Source organism: Cupressus sempervirens, chromosome 3 (assembly GCF_028749045.1).
Source record: "Cupressus sempervirens isolate cs-2001-9-10 chromosome 3, ASM2874904v1, whole genome shotgun sequence".
Classification (NCBI taxonomy): Eukaryota; Viridiplantae; Streptophyta; class Pinopsida; order Cupressales; family Cupressaceae; genus Cupressus; species Cupressus sempervirens.
In genome coordinates, this window is record NC_143120.1 from 761,818,744 (window position 1) to 761,835,493 (window position 16,750).

The window sequence follows — 16,750 nt, forward strand, 5'->3', positions numbered from 1 at the left end:
CATTGGACAATGATAAGACACAAGAAACTTTGAGGCTATCCTTGCCAATGAATTTCATTCAACCTACTATGTTTATCATTCAACATTTCATGTGTGAGGGACATTAAAAATAGCTACATGCCCTTCATTTCAAGTTGTTGGCTCACCTATGACATGATTATAGATAGGTAAACATTCCTAACTTCTTGTTTAACATTATTAAGAAGAAAGCTTCTCTAGTGCAGTCTAGAAGTGATCAGTTGGTCTCTCATCATGGTTTCATAAAATTAATTATAGAAAGAGAATTAAATAAGAAAGCAATTGGGCCATGGGAGGAATTCTTGCAGTTAAAAGAGGTAGAACCTAGGTTGGTTGGCCCTAGAGGCTAGGGTATAGGATGAAGGGAAAAAGCATTTACAGGATTCTGTAAAGTTGTCCCTACAGCTGAAAATGCTCCTAAAACCTCTCCCTCTAGTCTTAAACCAAGTAAGAAATATATTTACAAGGCTGAACCCTCCATTGTTGGCAAGAAGAACAGTAATGAGGTAGAAATTGTTAGTGCTCCTAAAGCCCCATCATCTGTTAAAACTAGGTCTTCCACTAAGAAAGACAAAAGTAAGTTTTAGAACTTGAAGTAGAAAGGCTAGAAAAATTAGATGAGGAGAGTAATCCTAATACAAACTTGCACTCTTGAGAGAAGGAAGACCTATAAAAACCTCCTGAAGCACCTGTGGGAGAAACACCTATAAGCAAGAGGAAACGAAATAGTTCCCCATGCCAATCAACACCACCCACAAGGCAAAGTACAAGAATCTTTGAGAGTAGGGTTCTGGAGACCTCTATTCCCATAATTAACCCTAAATTTTTTGAAAGTGAAAAGGAGCCCTCTCTAGGGGAAAACTGCAACAAAGTAAAGCTAGTGAAAATGAGAGCAAAACTCAAAATCTACCACCTAAAGCAGAGTGTACCATTAATTATGTGCTTATCGATAGCAATAAGGAATCTAATGAGATTGAAATGTCTAAGGAATTTGAAGAAAACCCTATTATGCAAGACATTAGTGAAAATTCTACAAAACTCCCTTCAAAGAATTATCTAGAATTTAGACCTGAAATTGTTAAAGAAGTATTGGAAAAACTCGATCAAGTAGGGTTCGATACATTAGCTATAGTAGCCATAAAATCTACTTAGGAGGAAAAGGAGGAAAGATCTATTGTCACAAGAAAAAGTGGGTGCTCCGCACTACAAAATGTCAACAAAACTCATCAATTAGTGCTTGAATTGATAGACCTCTTTCATCGTGAGCCGTTGCCACCACCAGATTTATCCACACCTTCATCTGTAGGAATTAATTTGTTTCAACAACTATTATGGGAAAGAGCTCAATAGAACTAGGAGAAAAAGAAATTAAAACTTATTTTTAATGAGTAGAGCTACTAATTGAAACAAAGTTTAGATTAGAATAATGTTTTGAAGAGGAGAATTGAGCAAATTACAGGATTGATTCTTGATTTAATGGAATGTAGGTCATCATCGCTAGTATATGCTCTATTTCTTAAAGAAAAATTTGCAAATTATAAGTTATCTAGAAGTGTAGCTCTTAACCCCTCTATCTCTACCCCACATGAATTTTTTGATGCATTTCAATCTGTTCCTATGGCCTTAAAAAATTTACTGTGTGAATTGTATCTTCACAATTTGGCAATGCCTAATGACACTGAATAGAACCTAGTCTTGTATATAGAGGATGTGTAGTTAAGGGAAACAATTTCATGGATGCAAAATTAAATAAGAAGAGAACACCAAGCCACACCCTATAGGGAAAGGGAGTTGACAACACCCTTGTTCATGAGGCTAGAAGTATAACATTCTAGATGAGCATATCTAGATTGGATTTGTATTTTAGGCAATCCTATAGGACTTGGTAAGGTGAGTGCAGTTAGAGAGTGGGCTTTTACAGACTAGGAACAACATTTATCTCAGAATGTGGAAACAACAATCATTGCCTCAAGGCAACAATTGGTCAGAATGCCACATGATTCAAAAATAAGAGAACCTCGCTCTTGTAGAGCCTTCCCTAGTTCACATTTGTGTTATCATTGCCAAACTCTTTTAAGCTAGTTTTATGCTTGATGTTTAGTAGCGTTACTTTTAGATTATCAAATTTTGTTTGGGAATTAGTTGATTTATGATGAGATTACTTGGTACTCTATACTTCATGTGTGCATGGCAATTATTACAATGTTTTTAGTTATTGATGATGTTTTTTAATATGGATTATCATATGTGTTTTCTTATGGATACTTAACCCATACTACATGTGTATGGTGTACGTGTTTGTTTTCTTTATGTATGGAATTTTTTGTGTGGTTAAGGAAGGGAGTCATAGTCACTTGCTAGTCGGGATCTACATAATGCACCACTTCTTTCCATTACCTATTTAATTTAGAATATTGTGTTTGTACATGCATGGATTTTATGTAGGTTGCAGGTACTAGGTATCAACTTCCCTGAATTGCCAAGATGAGCATACCCTATAGCATTATCCCAATGGTAAGAGAGGGGAGATAAATTCTTAAGTCCAAATCCTAAACCTTTAAGCCATCTGTCCTAATTGAAAATTAGGACAAGCATCTGAGTTGAGTACCCTCTAAATGCATCAGATGATGTTAATTCGTGATTATAACCCTTTAGCTTGATTTTGTATGTATTTTTCTATGATGGGTTTTCATATGTTGTTTTATGAGTCTTTGGTAAATTTTCTATTAATTAAGTCTAATTAAAAGATTAAATTAGTGATTTAATTTAATGGAATATTATTATGATATTTTAATATTTAATTATATTTCATTAACTAAAAAATTAATTAAATAAAAAGAATTAAATTTGAAGATAAAAGTTATAAGAATAAATTTAGAATGTGATAATATTTATTTAATTTAATAATAATATATTTAGAGTTGATTTTTAAATAAATGCTAAATAATAATAATATTTAAGTTAATAAATAATTATCAAATTAAATGTTCGAAAATAAATTTAAAAGTGAAAATATAATAATTTATTAAAAGTTTTAAGTTCACATGGTGTGTGCATGAGATTAAATTTAATAAATTAATTATAAGTGAAGTTGAGTAAAAATTAAATAAAGTTATTTTAATAATCCATTCAAACGTGCATGGAAGAGATAAAGAAAAGACAAATAAAAGTGAAGAGGAGTTGAAGTCTAGTGAGCATAGAGTTCTCCTAGGTGAACGCACAATTAGTGCCCCAATTTAAGGAGAGAACTCTTTATCACAATTGGAGGGTTCATTTTTGGTGATAGAAATTTTGATGCAAATTTTGGGAAGAGAAATTTTGGGAAAATTTTTAGATAGAATTTTTGGATAGAGGCGGATTCTATCATAGATCTTCAGGGCGTTGTGATTTTGGCATCAGAATCCAAGTAGATTTTTATGTTTGAAATTGCACAATTAATAACGTTATTTAAATAATTATGTCTTCTTTGTGACTGTGGATTGTAAATCTAAATTTCTCTGTGATGAACTATGCATATTTCAATGTTGTAAATTATTGAATGCATGTCAATATCTATTGCATACGTGGTGGTTAGAAAAGTAATCAAGAAACCTATATTTTGTAGATTAAAGAATTTAGTATTTTATTTGGGAAGGGATTGAAATAAAAAGAAAACTCTTAAATTAGAAATTTGAATGGTTAAACTTATTTTTCCTATCATATTCATATTGTAAATGTTATTAAATATATATATAAATATAATTTTTATTTTTTTTAATTGGGGGGGGGGTCTTGTTTTTGGAAAGTGTATATATAAATTTATAATAAAAATATATAAACTAATTTAAAAATAATAATAATAATAATGTTTTGGAGGGTGGTTTGACCACACCTCCACCTCTTCCATACGGCAACTTGCGACTGTTGTCATAGACTATAATAGGAGTGGCACATGCCACTATGGCCGCAAGCACGCTGCCACGATCGACCCATTAAAGGGAAGGTCATCGACTTTTTAAAAGGTAAGTTTTTTTTTTTTTTTAATTAATAAAGTTTTAATATAGTTTTTATAAAAAAATTTAAAATTAAATTATAATTTTTAATTATTAATTTAGTAAAATTTAATTTAATTTAATTTAATTTATTAAATTTTAATTTTATTAAATTTAAATTGTATTTAATTTAAATAATTAATTATTAATGTAAATTTGAATTATTATTAATTTAAATTATTAATATTGTTAATAAACTTTATTAATATTTATTAATAATTAATTAAATAATATCAATATAATTTTATTAGTAATTAACTTAATTAAATTTAGTTTAATTAAGGTTAATTAATAAAGAATGTTATAAAATGAAATTTTTAATTTATTTAATTATTATTTAATAACTTAAATAAATTATTACCTTTGATTATTTTGGAAAATTTACTTTAATCAAGTAGGGGTAGTTGCACAAAATATGTATTTAAAAATAAGAATGGGGAAATTCATAAAGGTAACTATGAACTTCACCTAGTTAAACCATATGCCAAACTGGAAACCAAAATTTTACATTAACTCAATAGTGTGTTTTCAAGGTCAATTTCAACTATGAAACCTACAGTAAAATTAAACCTTTGTGTTTTCAAAATATAATGTACTAAGAAAGCTACTTGGATTGTGTTTTGTATGTGATGTGTATTTTATGATTTGGGGTTTTGGGGTTTGATCTAGTGTTGATCAATCTTAAGTTGTTACCAAAGGCTTGGAGGTTATGTCTTTGGGATGTCATGCTGATGTTGATCTCAATCTTGATTACTTTTACTTAACCATGGTATGTGATGGTATGCTCTATGATTGGATGTGTTTATATTGATGATTACTATTTTCAATGCCTTTGTGGGATAACAAGACTTATGCTATGAAATATTTGACTTAACCATTTTTGAGTCCTTGATCAGTTATATTTGATTTTCCTTCCAATCGCTTGATAGAACTGAAGTGTTTGCTATGTTCTTGATGATGTCATATTGTGACATGTTTGACTTAACCATTTGAGTCTTTTATCGATATTATTGGGATACTTTCCAATTGCTCATTGAGAACCAATGGATATTGTGATTTATCATTTGATGCCTTTCAATTGCTCATAGAGAATTGTTGTGATTATTGTGATTTATCTTTGATGCTTTCCAATTTCTCACAAAGAACTAATACAATTATTATGATTATCTTTATGATGCTTTCCAGTCACATGTATATGAGTGAGGTGACTTTTATATGATTATCGGTTTGTGATTTCATGAGCCCAGGGTAGGTTATCTACATGTGGTGTCAGGAACTAGCTTGCAATGGGGGCTGGGGTCCCAAGTGGTTGCTAGGGTAACTCATTGTAAGTTTTTTAATAAGTGAAAATATTACACTAAATGGGGATTGAAATGAACCTAATAAGAGTTAATTTTATGTTCTCACCCATACCTCAAGTGCTAGTATAGACTAGGATGGGAGTAGAGAGAATGCTTGGTTATGACCTTGCATTATGTAGTATGCCTTGTCTGTACGAGAGGATACTAGTGGCCGCATAGGGATCACTAGGGACCTTGGAGTCCTAAGAGACTGCCAGGGTCACTCCAACATGATTCGTGCAATGACACTTGCCTGCTTACATAGTAGGTTTCCTACATGTCTTGTGTGCCTCTAGGAATTAGATGTTGATCTATCTTAGAACCTTTGAGTTAGATTGCTTTTAGGATTTTCTAGACTTAGAGAGTATTTGTGTTACATGATTTGATATCATGTTTGGGACTTGAGACTATCTCCTCAGTGCAGTGGGAGTGGGCCATTTAGGTTTCACACAGTTGGGTGGTAGTATTTTTTACTCTTACCTTTGAGATCTGTCCATAGTCACCATGGTTGGAGCTTCTTGTGATGCTTTTTTATCATGTTTAGATGATGTTATTTACTGATGCATTTCCTTATATTGATTATTAGCATGTGATAGGTGATGTTATCTACTAGTAGGATCATCTTATGCTTTATTCTAGCTTGTTAGATTTCCTTATGCTTAGGTTGTAGCATGTTTTATTAGTGACATCCCTATTACAATAGTACCGACAATCTGATCAATGGCTTGGGATGTTATGCATGAGGGATGGCTAGGAGCCACAATGGTCTTATGATGCTATTGATAGTTGGGAGGAACCACATACTTAGTTAGTTTTGCTTTATGATGGATAGTTGTGTTTTATGATGGATGGATGTATCATTTATGGTGGATGGTTTCATTTATTTTATTGTACTTTGTATCATGGATCTAAGGAGGATGATGTATTTCTATTTCTCCACATGTATATTCTTTTAGTCTTTCATACCATGTGACATGTACAGTGGATGATTGAGCATTTTGAATTAATTTGCCAAGAGACATTCGGAACAAATGTATATTATGGACATTGGACTTTTAATTATTCTTTCATATGGATGTGGTAGTTTTTAGACTTAGTATTAGATTAAATTTATATGTGATTCAACATCTTGGGATCCTTAAGGAATGTAACCTGTTATGTATGCTTATAGATGATTGTATGTTATTGCTTCCGCTACTTTACGTTTGATGTGTATGTTATTCTTCTTGTTTCAAAAAAAAAAATGCTACCAAACTTAGTATTTAACTTTAGGTTATTTCTTTTGGATCCCTTGGTAGGGCATTACACCTCTCCACAAAATTTCACTCTTGCTACAATAAGGATTCCTTGGTATATTGACTTGGGGAGAAATCAGTGCAAACATTGATTACCATTAAGGTATCAACCCCCAATTCTCCTATAGCCACTAGTAGTAGTAAATGACAATGTAGAAGATCATGATATGACTACTGAAGTTCAGCGCTAGACGAGGCTCAAGTCAAATTATGGTTACTTTGACTATGTGAGGAATGAGCCAGATGAAAGGACACCTAGTAACTAGAGAGTGTGGGCCAAGATCTTAAACTTCATGATTATTGGGGACTAGCAATAGTTCAGTTGGGGTAATGATGAGCCTTTAAAAGGCCATTATTTTGAGAGTTTTCTATCTTTTTTTTTAATAGTTATCTTACAAGAAATAGTTTATGACTCTATGTTTTGAGCAAAAGAACTTATGTATTACAAATATGCTATCTATATGTTAAGACATGAAGATTGAAGTATAGATTGATCAGTTATGTTGTGTTTGCTTGAATCTATGGTTTTTTATGGTTTAATAAAGGATGTTACATGCTAATAAATATTTCCTCATCCATGTTATGTCTAGATAGGTTCTTTCCTATAGTCATAGGATTTACAAGAGTGATAATTTGAACATTATACCTTTTCTAACATTGACGATGAAATGAATGCATGCATGTAGAAGTTGTTGTGTTTAATGCTTTGTAGGTGTTTTCATGCATATTGAAGGCAACATTTAAGTGTTGAGTCAAAGCTAATCAAATGATTGATGAATCACTACATAAGCAGATCATGGTGTGAATTTTGTTATGGTGGCACATGAAGATAGCTTCCTCAACTTGCTATATTCTTGGGAGATTTAAGACATAGTTAATAGTGTTTCTATTGTAAACTTTATGATCTGTAATTGATCCTCATTGATGGAGTGATCATAGGAGTAGAAAGGTGTTGAAGTTTTCCTTTAAATAATTTGTATTGTAACCTTGAAAAGGGATTTCTTTTTTTGATATTTTCCTAGTTTTGACTAGAAGAAAATAGAGTAGATTATTCTATTTAGTAGAGTAGAATCTTGTTTTCAAATATAATTTCTTATTATGAAAGAATTGAATACAAAGTTCAATTTTCCACCCTCAGACTTGATTTCTTTATGTTCACTCATCCATGGGGGCCCACTTGGTGAGTGAACTACTTTGTTAGAATAGATTTCCTTTCTTAGTTTATTTCCTTGCAAAGTAGACTTCTTTTGTTCTTGCAACCATTGATAATAGAATCACTAAACTGTTCTTGTAGCATAGGTATTTAAATAGATTTATTGTTTACAAAATTACTCTAATCTTTAAGGAAAATTTCTTTTTAGTTCCTAGCATAGTTTTCTTCAGCATTCCTTTTCTATTCTAATTGTAATGACTTAAATAGGAATTAAAGCATATGCTTTGTAGCCAGCCTCTCAAGCTTAATCTCCTGAGCTGACAAATAAAATGAAGTTAGTAAATTATTCTTAGGAAAATACATGATTCTATCTAGTCATAGAGTCAATGTAGAAGGATGTCCAATCCTTTATTACTAATTTATTTAGCTTATTGACCAATGACCTAGTATTAGAACACTCAAGTGACGAGTAATTTAGTTTTGATACATGAGTTTGTAATAGCAAAAAATTATATGTAAATCATTTTGGCCAACATTTCTATGATATTTAAAACCTATAGAGATAGATCAAATTCTAATTCTATTTCATTAGCCGAAGGTAATGATCCCTAGCCAAATAGTTCAACCAATCAGAAAATAGGGATGTAAATGGAAAAATATGATGAAGTTTAAATGGTTGATCAAGATCTAGAAACTTCAAAAGAAGTATATTTAAGGAGGATTCTAACCCTAAAATTAGGAGATGATTATAAGCATGTTGAAATCCATAAGCGGTATGTGTATATTAAGGAGTTGAAGAAAATTTATAGAGAGAGAGAACCAGTAGAGAGAGCAATTAGAGTAGTGATTGAACAAAAATACCAGATTGGGAGAATTAGATCATAGATATAGGAAGGAGGGGACCCAATATTAACTTGTAGAGAATACCAAGGGTCAGGTACTAAATCAGTTATTTTGTAATTGACTCATGAAAAATCTCTTGACTAAGTGGTCCTAGTATACCTATGTAAATATCCTAACAGAGTCCTCAATTTTAAGTGTTAAATCCTCTAACAAGGTGAGACCTAATAGTCATTTAAGTCTTGAATAGGAAAAACTTTTCACTAGGTAGATCATATCTTATGATCAAACATTGTGACCTTAACAAGTTATCTTTATTATTGCAACAATGAAGATTTGTGGGTTTCATCCCCACCCCAATTTAGGTATGATTTATTGGAATTTATTTTAAAGTCAAAAGGTATAAAATATTGATTCACCTCCCCTTCCAACCCCCCCGCCCTCTCAATATCTTGTCTCCCATATACATATTCCAAAAATTGGTTTTAGAGCCTAGTTCTCTTGTTAGGAAGCTTAACAACTTAAGAGGACAAGATCATGGAGACGAAAGCGCACATGATGGAAAAGATCATTGAGAATCAAATAATTTAAATATAGATCAGGTTGCAACAATAAGAGAAAAAAAAGGAAGTGTTGAGAAAATCTCTCAAAAGAGGAAAAGAGATGGCTATACATCTTAATGACACTCAATACACAGAAGTTGACACAGAAGGACTGCTAGAAATGGAAAGACTAGTAATTAAGATGAAGCAATGACATAATTGATAGAGAAGAATAGTACCTTAATGAAAGGAAAAAAAGATTTCAAGATGGAGAAAGAAATTCAATCTGTTTCACTGTGTGAAGTTATTGAACAAAAGAAGAAAGAATTGGAAGATAAGCTCATAGCTAAAGAAGACAAAACGAAGATAGCTAGAAGACTCAAAGAATCATCATTTGAAGTTCAATAGCTTACAAATACTTAGCTTGATATGATAAATCAATTTTTAATTAAACAAATCAGGAAGCAAACAAAAAGGATTTGGAGAACACAAATCTAAGGTCACAAAATGAGTAATTGAAGAATGAGTTAAGGCATGAGAAGGAACTCATGGAAAAGATGAACAAACCAATTTAAGCAATCAAAAATTTTGAAGACATGGTGAAGTCACCAAGATAAAAAGATACATGTGGACTTGGATACAAGCAATCATCAACTACTAAAGAAGGAGAATCATTGAAAAGTGGAGAAAAAGGGAATGCTAAATCAAAAGAAAAACCCACATGTCCTAACTATGGAAAAATTGGACAACAAACATTTGTAGAAGAAAAAATGGTAAGAGAACTCCTTAACCTAAGCCAAGTGGTAATTGTTCTAAATGTAAGAAAGAAGGACATCAAGCTCATTAATGAAAAATAAAGAACAAAGATTCAACTAAAAAGATATCTATATTCTAATGCAGGACCATCTTGAGTGTAACAACAATCTTGCATCACCCAAAAATATTTTTATTTTCAATCTTTTCTATTTTGATAAGGACTAGTAGATAAGAGGGTTACTATTTCTGGGAAGTTGCTATTTTTAGTAAGTTTTTCGTACAAGCTCAATTGTTTTTGATATTCTACATGAAGGTTCATTTATCAATTGTAAGCCTACCATAAAAATCTCATTGCTCCAACTTAAGTATCAGAGAAGTTATTGAAAATTTTTGGTGGGAAATTTTTGAGAAAAATCTTTGAGCTCATTTTTTAAGGCCTTAGATGCCCCAGATGAGGTATGAAAACTCAACAAAAGGGTGCTAGCATGTTTTTCAACTTGTAGATCAGGACCTAGCATTTCCAAAAAGTGGTTATAATAGTCATCAGAGCAACAGTTCGAGAGTTATGATCTTCCAAAGTTGAGCTACCCAAAATTTCTAAAATAAATGTCAAAGATGTTCTATATGTTTTTTTAGGATCTATTGGCCCTAGGCATTAAGATTGAATGTCTAGAATCTTCTCAACTAGCATAAAATTCTACATTTGTAGCGATAATAAGAAGTTTATATTTTTTTCTCACTTTTGTTGTTGTTTCTTTTTGTTGTTATGTGTTTATGGTATTAAGGGGAGCACCCTTCATCAAGTGGTATCAAAGCTAGAGTTCTTGAGTGTGTGGATATATTGTTGATTATGAGGTAGTTCACACTAGGTTCGTAGTTTGGGCTGAGCATGTAGATAGATCACCAATTGTGAGGCAATTTGCAATAGTGTTTCAATGAAAGCACAAAAAATGTCTCCATAAAGAGAGTGTGGTGGAAGAGCTATAAGTGTTAAAGCTAAGGGTTTTAGAGCCCTCCAAAGACAAATGCAAGCATTGGAAGAAAAAATTCATAGAGGAACAAATCTTTTTGTAAGAGATGAAAGTGAGGAAAGAGGACAAAGAAGAAGAAAATGTCGAAATAGAGGTAGTTCTAAACCATGGGGAAGAGAGGATTTTTAAGGCCATCTCCAAGATTGGAAAAAGACCTAAGTTTTAGGGTCCCACATTTTTTGTAAATCTTAACCCAAAGGATTTGATCAATTGTATCAATGAAATGGAGGAGTACTTTAAGTATGAAGATATTGGGGATCTTGATAGGATCAAGTTTGTGAAGGTGAAACTGAAGAGCCATGCCAAGATTTGGTGGTAGGAGATTCAGTTGGAGTAGAATAGAAAGGGAAATAGAAAATCATCATATGGGATCAGACTATAGCTAAACTAAAGAAAAAATTCATTGTTGTGGATTATGAGCTAGATCTATTAAAGAAAATGTAAGGGTTGAAGCAAGAAAGAAAATATGTTCAAGAGTATACCGAAGAGTTCTATCAAGTTCTCATTAGAACCGACCGTGCTGAAGCTAATAAGGAGAAAGTAGCCCATTATCTTAATTGTTTAAAGTTGAGTATTCAGGATGAGCTAAGTTTGGTTTGAATGAATAGTATTGAGTAGGCATACCAATTCTCCCTAAGAGTCAAGGAGAAAATGAGAAAAAAGTTTGATAACAAGAATAGTGGTAGAGGTCATGGTGGAAGATCTAGTGGATGATCTTATGGAGGCCATAATGATGATCAAAATAATAAGGATGAGGCTTGAAGTAGTAGTCAAAACTAGAGTGGAAACAATTCCAATCATTTCCATAATTAGAAAAATAGAGATCAGAGAGTAAGAGGTAGAGGACAAAGATCTAGAAGAGGAGGCTTTTGTGGGAAATGTTTTTACTTTGGAAAAGAAGGGCATAGAGCATTTGAATGTTCCTAACACCAAGGAAGGGAAGATCAAAGAAAAGAAGGTCAAGATAGAGTTTTACATATTGATGAAGGTGTTAGATCATCACATTCTAAATATGCTAAAAGAGGAGAAGTCCTAGTTAATAGAAGAGTCTTGTTGAATGGTGAGAATGAACCTAATCAAAGAAGGATTTTTTTTTTGGAACAGGTGCAAATGTGAAGATAAGTGTTGTAATGTGTTCATTGATGCTAGAAGTACTAACAATCTAGAGTCACAAACAATTATCACAAAATTGAAGTTGAAAAGGCAGAAGCACCTGCACCCATACAGTATTACCTAGGTGCAAGATGAACATAAGGTCATGGTCAATGAGTAGCACTTAGTGAAGTTCACTATTGGAAGCTACCAAGATGAGGTACTTTGTGATATCATACCTATGGACATATTTATTATGTTACTAGGTAGGTCATGGTAGTTTGATAGACATGTTGTAAATGATGGGTGAACAAACACCTACACTCTGACCAAGGATGTAGTGAAGCATAAGTTAAAGTCATTAAAGGAGAAAGAAGAAAAGGTATGTAGTGCTACAAAAATATGGTTTGTTGATGCAAATGAGTTTCTCAAAGGTATGAAGCATGATCATATGTGTTTTGCTATAATTCTAAAGGATAGTAAAGAAGAAGTAGAAGGGGTAGTTATAGAAGTTGCAAATATGTTGGGAAAGTTTTTTGATATTGTATTACATAATGTACTTGATAGATTTCCCCCAATGAGGAAGATCAGTCACTGGATGGATTTGGTTCTAGGAGTATGTTTACCAAACAAGGCAGCACACAAAATGACACCAATAAAAAGTGAAGAATTCAATAGACAAGTTTATGAGTTGTTGTAGAAGGGGTTGATTTGAGAGTCTGAGTTGATGTTCTATACCAACCATATTAGCACCAAAGAATAATGGAGAATGGAAGATGTGCATAGGTTCTCACACTATCAACAAGATCATAATCAAATACAAATTTCTATTATGAAGGATGGATGATATTATGGACTATTTGAGTGTGGCTAAGTATTTCACAAAGATAGATCTGAAGGGTGGGAACCATAAAATTCTCATCAAAAAGGAGATGAATGCAAGATCTCTTTCAAGGCAAGGGAAAGACTGAACAAGTGGTTAGCCATGCCTTTTGGGCTAACCAATGCACCAAGAAATTTCATGAGGCTCATGAATGAGGTGCTAAAGGAGTTTTTGGGTAAGTTCATTATTGTTTACCTAGATTATATTTTAATCTTTAGTAAGGCATTAGAGGACAATTTGATTCATGTTTGAAAGGTATTTTATAAGTTGAGTGAAGAAAAGGTTTTTATAAACCTGAACAACTATAGTTTTATAAATAAGGAGTTAGTGTACCTAGGATTTGTAGTGTCAACAAAAGGTCTAAAAATGGACCCAGAGAAAATGAAGGCTATCCTTGAATGACCTACTCTAAGGAGTGCAACAAAGGTAAGATCTTTTCATGGACTATCTAGTTTTTATAGAAAATTCATAAGAGGTTTTTGCAGTATTTGTGGACCCTTGACTGAAATAATGAGAGGGGATAGGAATGAATTTAATTAGACTATAGTAGTAGATAAGATTTTTAATTTGTTGAAAAAGAAAGTTACTAAGCATCTTGTTTTAGCACTTCCTGATTTTAACAAGGTTTTGCAAGTAGCTTGTGATGTTAGTGGTACTACAATAGGAGATGTTTTGAGCCAAGAAGGTAGACATGTTTCTTATTTTAGTGAGAAGTTGAATGATGAAAGACAATATAATGTTTATGATTAAGAATTTTATGCAATAGTCCAAGCATTGAAGAAGTGGAGACACTATCTTCTTCCTAAGAAGTTTTTTTTTGTATACTAATCATCAAGCTTTAAAATATTTGAATAGTCAAGGAAAATTAAACCAAAGGCATTTGGAGTGGGTTGGGTTTTTGCAAAGATATACATTTTTTTTTGAAACTTAGGAGTGGGAAGTCTAATAGAGTTACATATGCTCTTAGTAGAAGATAAATTTTTCTAATAAAAACATAGATAGAAGTGGTTGGGTTTAAGGAACTCAGTACTTTGTATTTAGATGATCATGATTTTGGTGAAGCATGGAAGGCTTGTATAGAACCTGTTAGACTTGATAGGACAAAGTGGTTGGATTTCATGATTTAAGATAGTATATTAATCAAATGAATCTAGTTGTGCATTCCCAAAAGTTCAATGAGAGAGAATCTCATAAAGGATAAGCATAGTGGAGGATTGGTTGGACATTTTGGCAGAGATAAAACCATAGCTTTGGTTTTTGAGAATTATTATTGGCCATAGTTGCAGAAAGATGTGAAGAAGTTAGTAAAGAGTTGCATAGTATGTTAGATGGTGAAAGGAGTGTAGCAGAATATAGGGTTGTATCAACCATTACATATACTAGATAAGTCGTGGGAGGATGTTCGCATGGATTTTGTTCTTGGATTACTGAGAACATAGCATGGGAATAATTATATTTTGGTGGTAGTTGACAAGTTTTCAAAGATGACACATTTTGTTCCTTGCAAGAAGACTAGTGATGTTATTCATGTAGCAAAGTTGGTTTTCAAAAAAGTGATGAGACTATGTGGTCTGCCAAAGAGTATAGTTTTAGATTGAGATACTAAATTTGTGGGTAATTTTGGTGTACATTATGGAAGACATTAAAGATAGATTTGAAGTTTAGTTCATCACATCATCCACAAACTAATGGACAAACAAAAGTGGTGAATAGGAGTTTGGGAAATTTACTAAGATGTTTTGTTGGAGACAAGCCAAAAGGATGAGGTTTGATTTTACCATAGGTAGATTTTTTATATAATAATTTTGTCAACCATAGTATTGGTAAGTCACCATTCCATATTGTTTATACGAGCAATCCTAGAAATGCTTCTGAATTGAGGTAGTTGGGTAAAGTAAATATAAGTAGTGTTGAAGCAGAAGGTTTTGTTGAACATTTGAAGAATATAAATGAGGAGGTGAGGAAGCACATCATAAAGATGAATACATAGTACAAGGCTAAGGAATATGTGAAAAGGAGGAATAAGGAATTTTATATTGGAGATGGATCTATAATCTACAATCTCTAGCAATATGTCCAAATTTTTTTCACTTATAAAACATGATACCATTTCTTACAAAATTGTTTCCTCTAAAAGGTCTATTATCTTTAGAGTTAGTACCTCTAAACATTCTTCCATTATTATTGTTAAATCTAGGTTTCCTACATTCACTAGATTTATGTCCAAAACCATAATAGTTATAACAAGAACTAGAAATAGAATTAGTATATTTACATGTACAATCCTTCTTTCTATGGCCAACTTCATTGCATGCATAACACTTTTCAGTAAATTTCCTTCTTACTTTTTTAAGTGGTTCAACTTGTTTAGGTACATATTTAGATTGACTTGATTGTACCTTGATCTGATCTTTTTATTGTGGCTCGAATTGTTAGATCACAAGATCTAGTTCCTTAGAAGCTTTAGATATTTTAGATGATTCTCCTCCAAAGTATCTAAGACTAGTCTTATCATAAGGATGTCTCTATGCAAAAATCTTCCCATCAAGCTTTTCACCACTTAAATACAAGTTTTCCAGATGTTTCTTATACTATGTAAGTTCTACTTTCATAATCACACTATAATTTTCAAATTTTTCATATTTTAACTTTGAAAATTTAAGTTTGGATGTCACCTTTGTAATCTTTAATCTCAAATCTACATTCTTGGATCTCAATTCTGATTCAATCTTCTTGTCATCACCCTTCAAGCTTAATTTCAGATTTATAATTTTGAGTTCATGCTTCAAGATCTCATTCTCTTTCTTAAGCCTTGAAACTTCATCATTTTCCTTGATCTAATCTTTAGATTCTTTCTTGGATTTGGCATGTTCTATCTTGTCCTTCAAATTTTCAATGTAATATTTTGCATATTCATAGTTATCTTTCAGAGTGTCTCTCTCTTTAGTAAATGCATCAAGTTGTTTGGGAGCGTCTTCTAGGATCTTTTGTAAGTGATCCATATCTATAAAGATCTTACTCAAGTTATTTCTCTGAGTAACTATGCTCTGATACCAACAGTTAGAAATCAGCAATATTGAGGGAGGGTAAATCACCATTTTAGAAATTTTTTCCCAAATATAGATATCATTAACAATATTATAACTTGCATAAATTAATAAATAGATTAAGTTTAATAGTAAAATAACCATAAAGAAAAGAAACACATAACACAATATTTTGTTAACTAGGAAAACTATGGCCAAGGGAAAACCCTAGGTTGGATGGTACCCATAAATTGATCCATTGATCAAAAGTATCTTGTGAATGAAATTGACCTTGTTAGGAGTCTATTACATATGTATAGTGTCTCAGTCCTTGTTAGAGGACTAGGCCTTGCCAAAAGCCTCAACCTTATTTGTATGTGTTAATACAATTACAAAATTTATGCAAGATGAGCCCATGGCCCAAACATGCAATATACAATGATATTCAGTATACAAAAGTATATATACAATAACCTCTTTTTCAATGTTGATATCTTCAACATCTGATGTGATATTTGTATTTTGTTGTGCCATCTTTGCATGCTCTATCTCTTACTACTCTAATTATAAATTTCACATCACAAAACAATAACATAGATATCATGATAACCACACTTAACTTAGCATTTAAAATCTTTCCTTTATACTATAATATTTTTTTTATCGTCATCCTTCATGATTCCACACATATCTCAAAATATAAAATTATACTTCATCCACTTAGAGTTAACATATAGGCTATC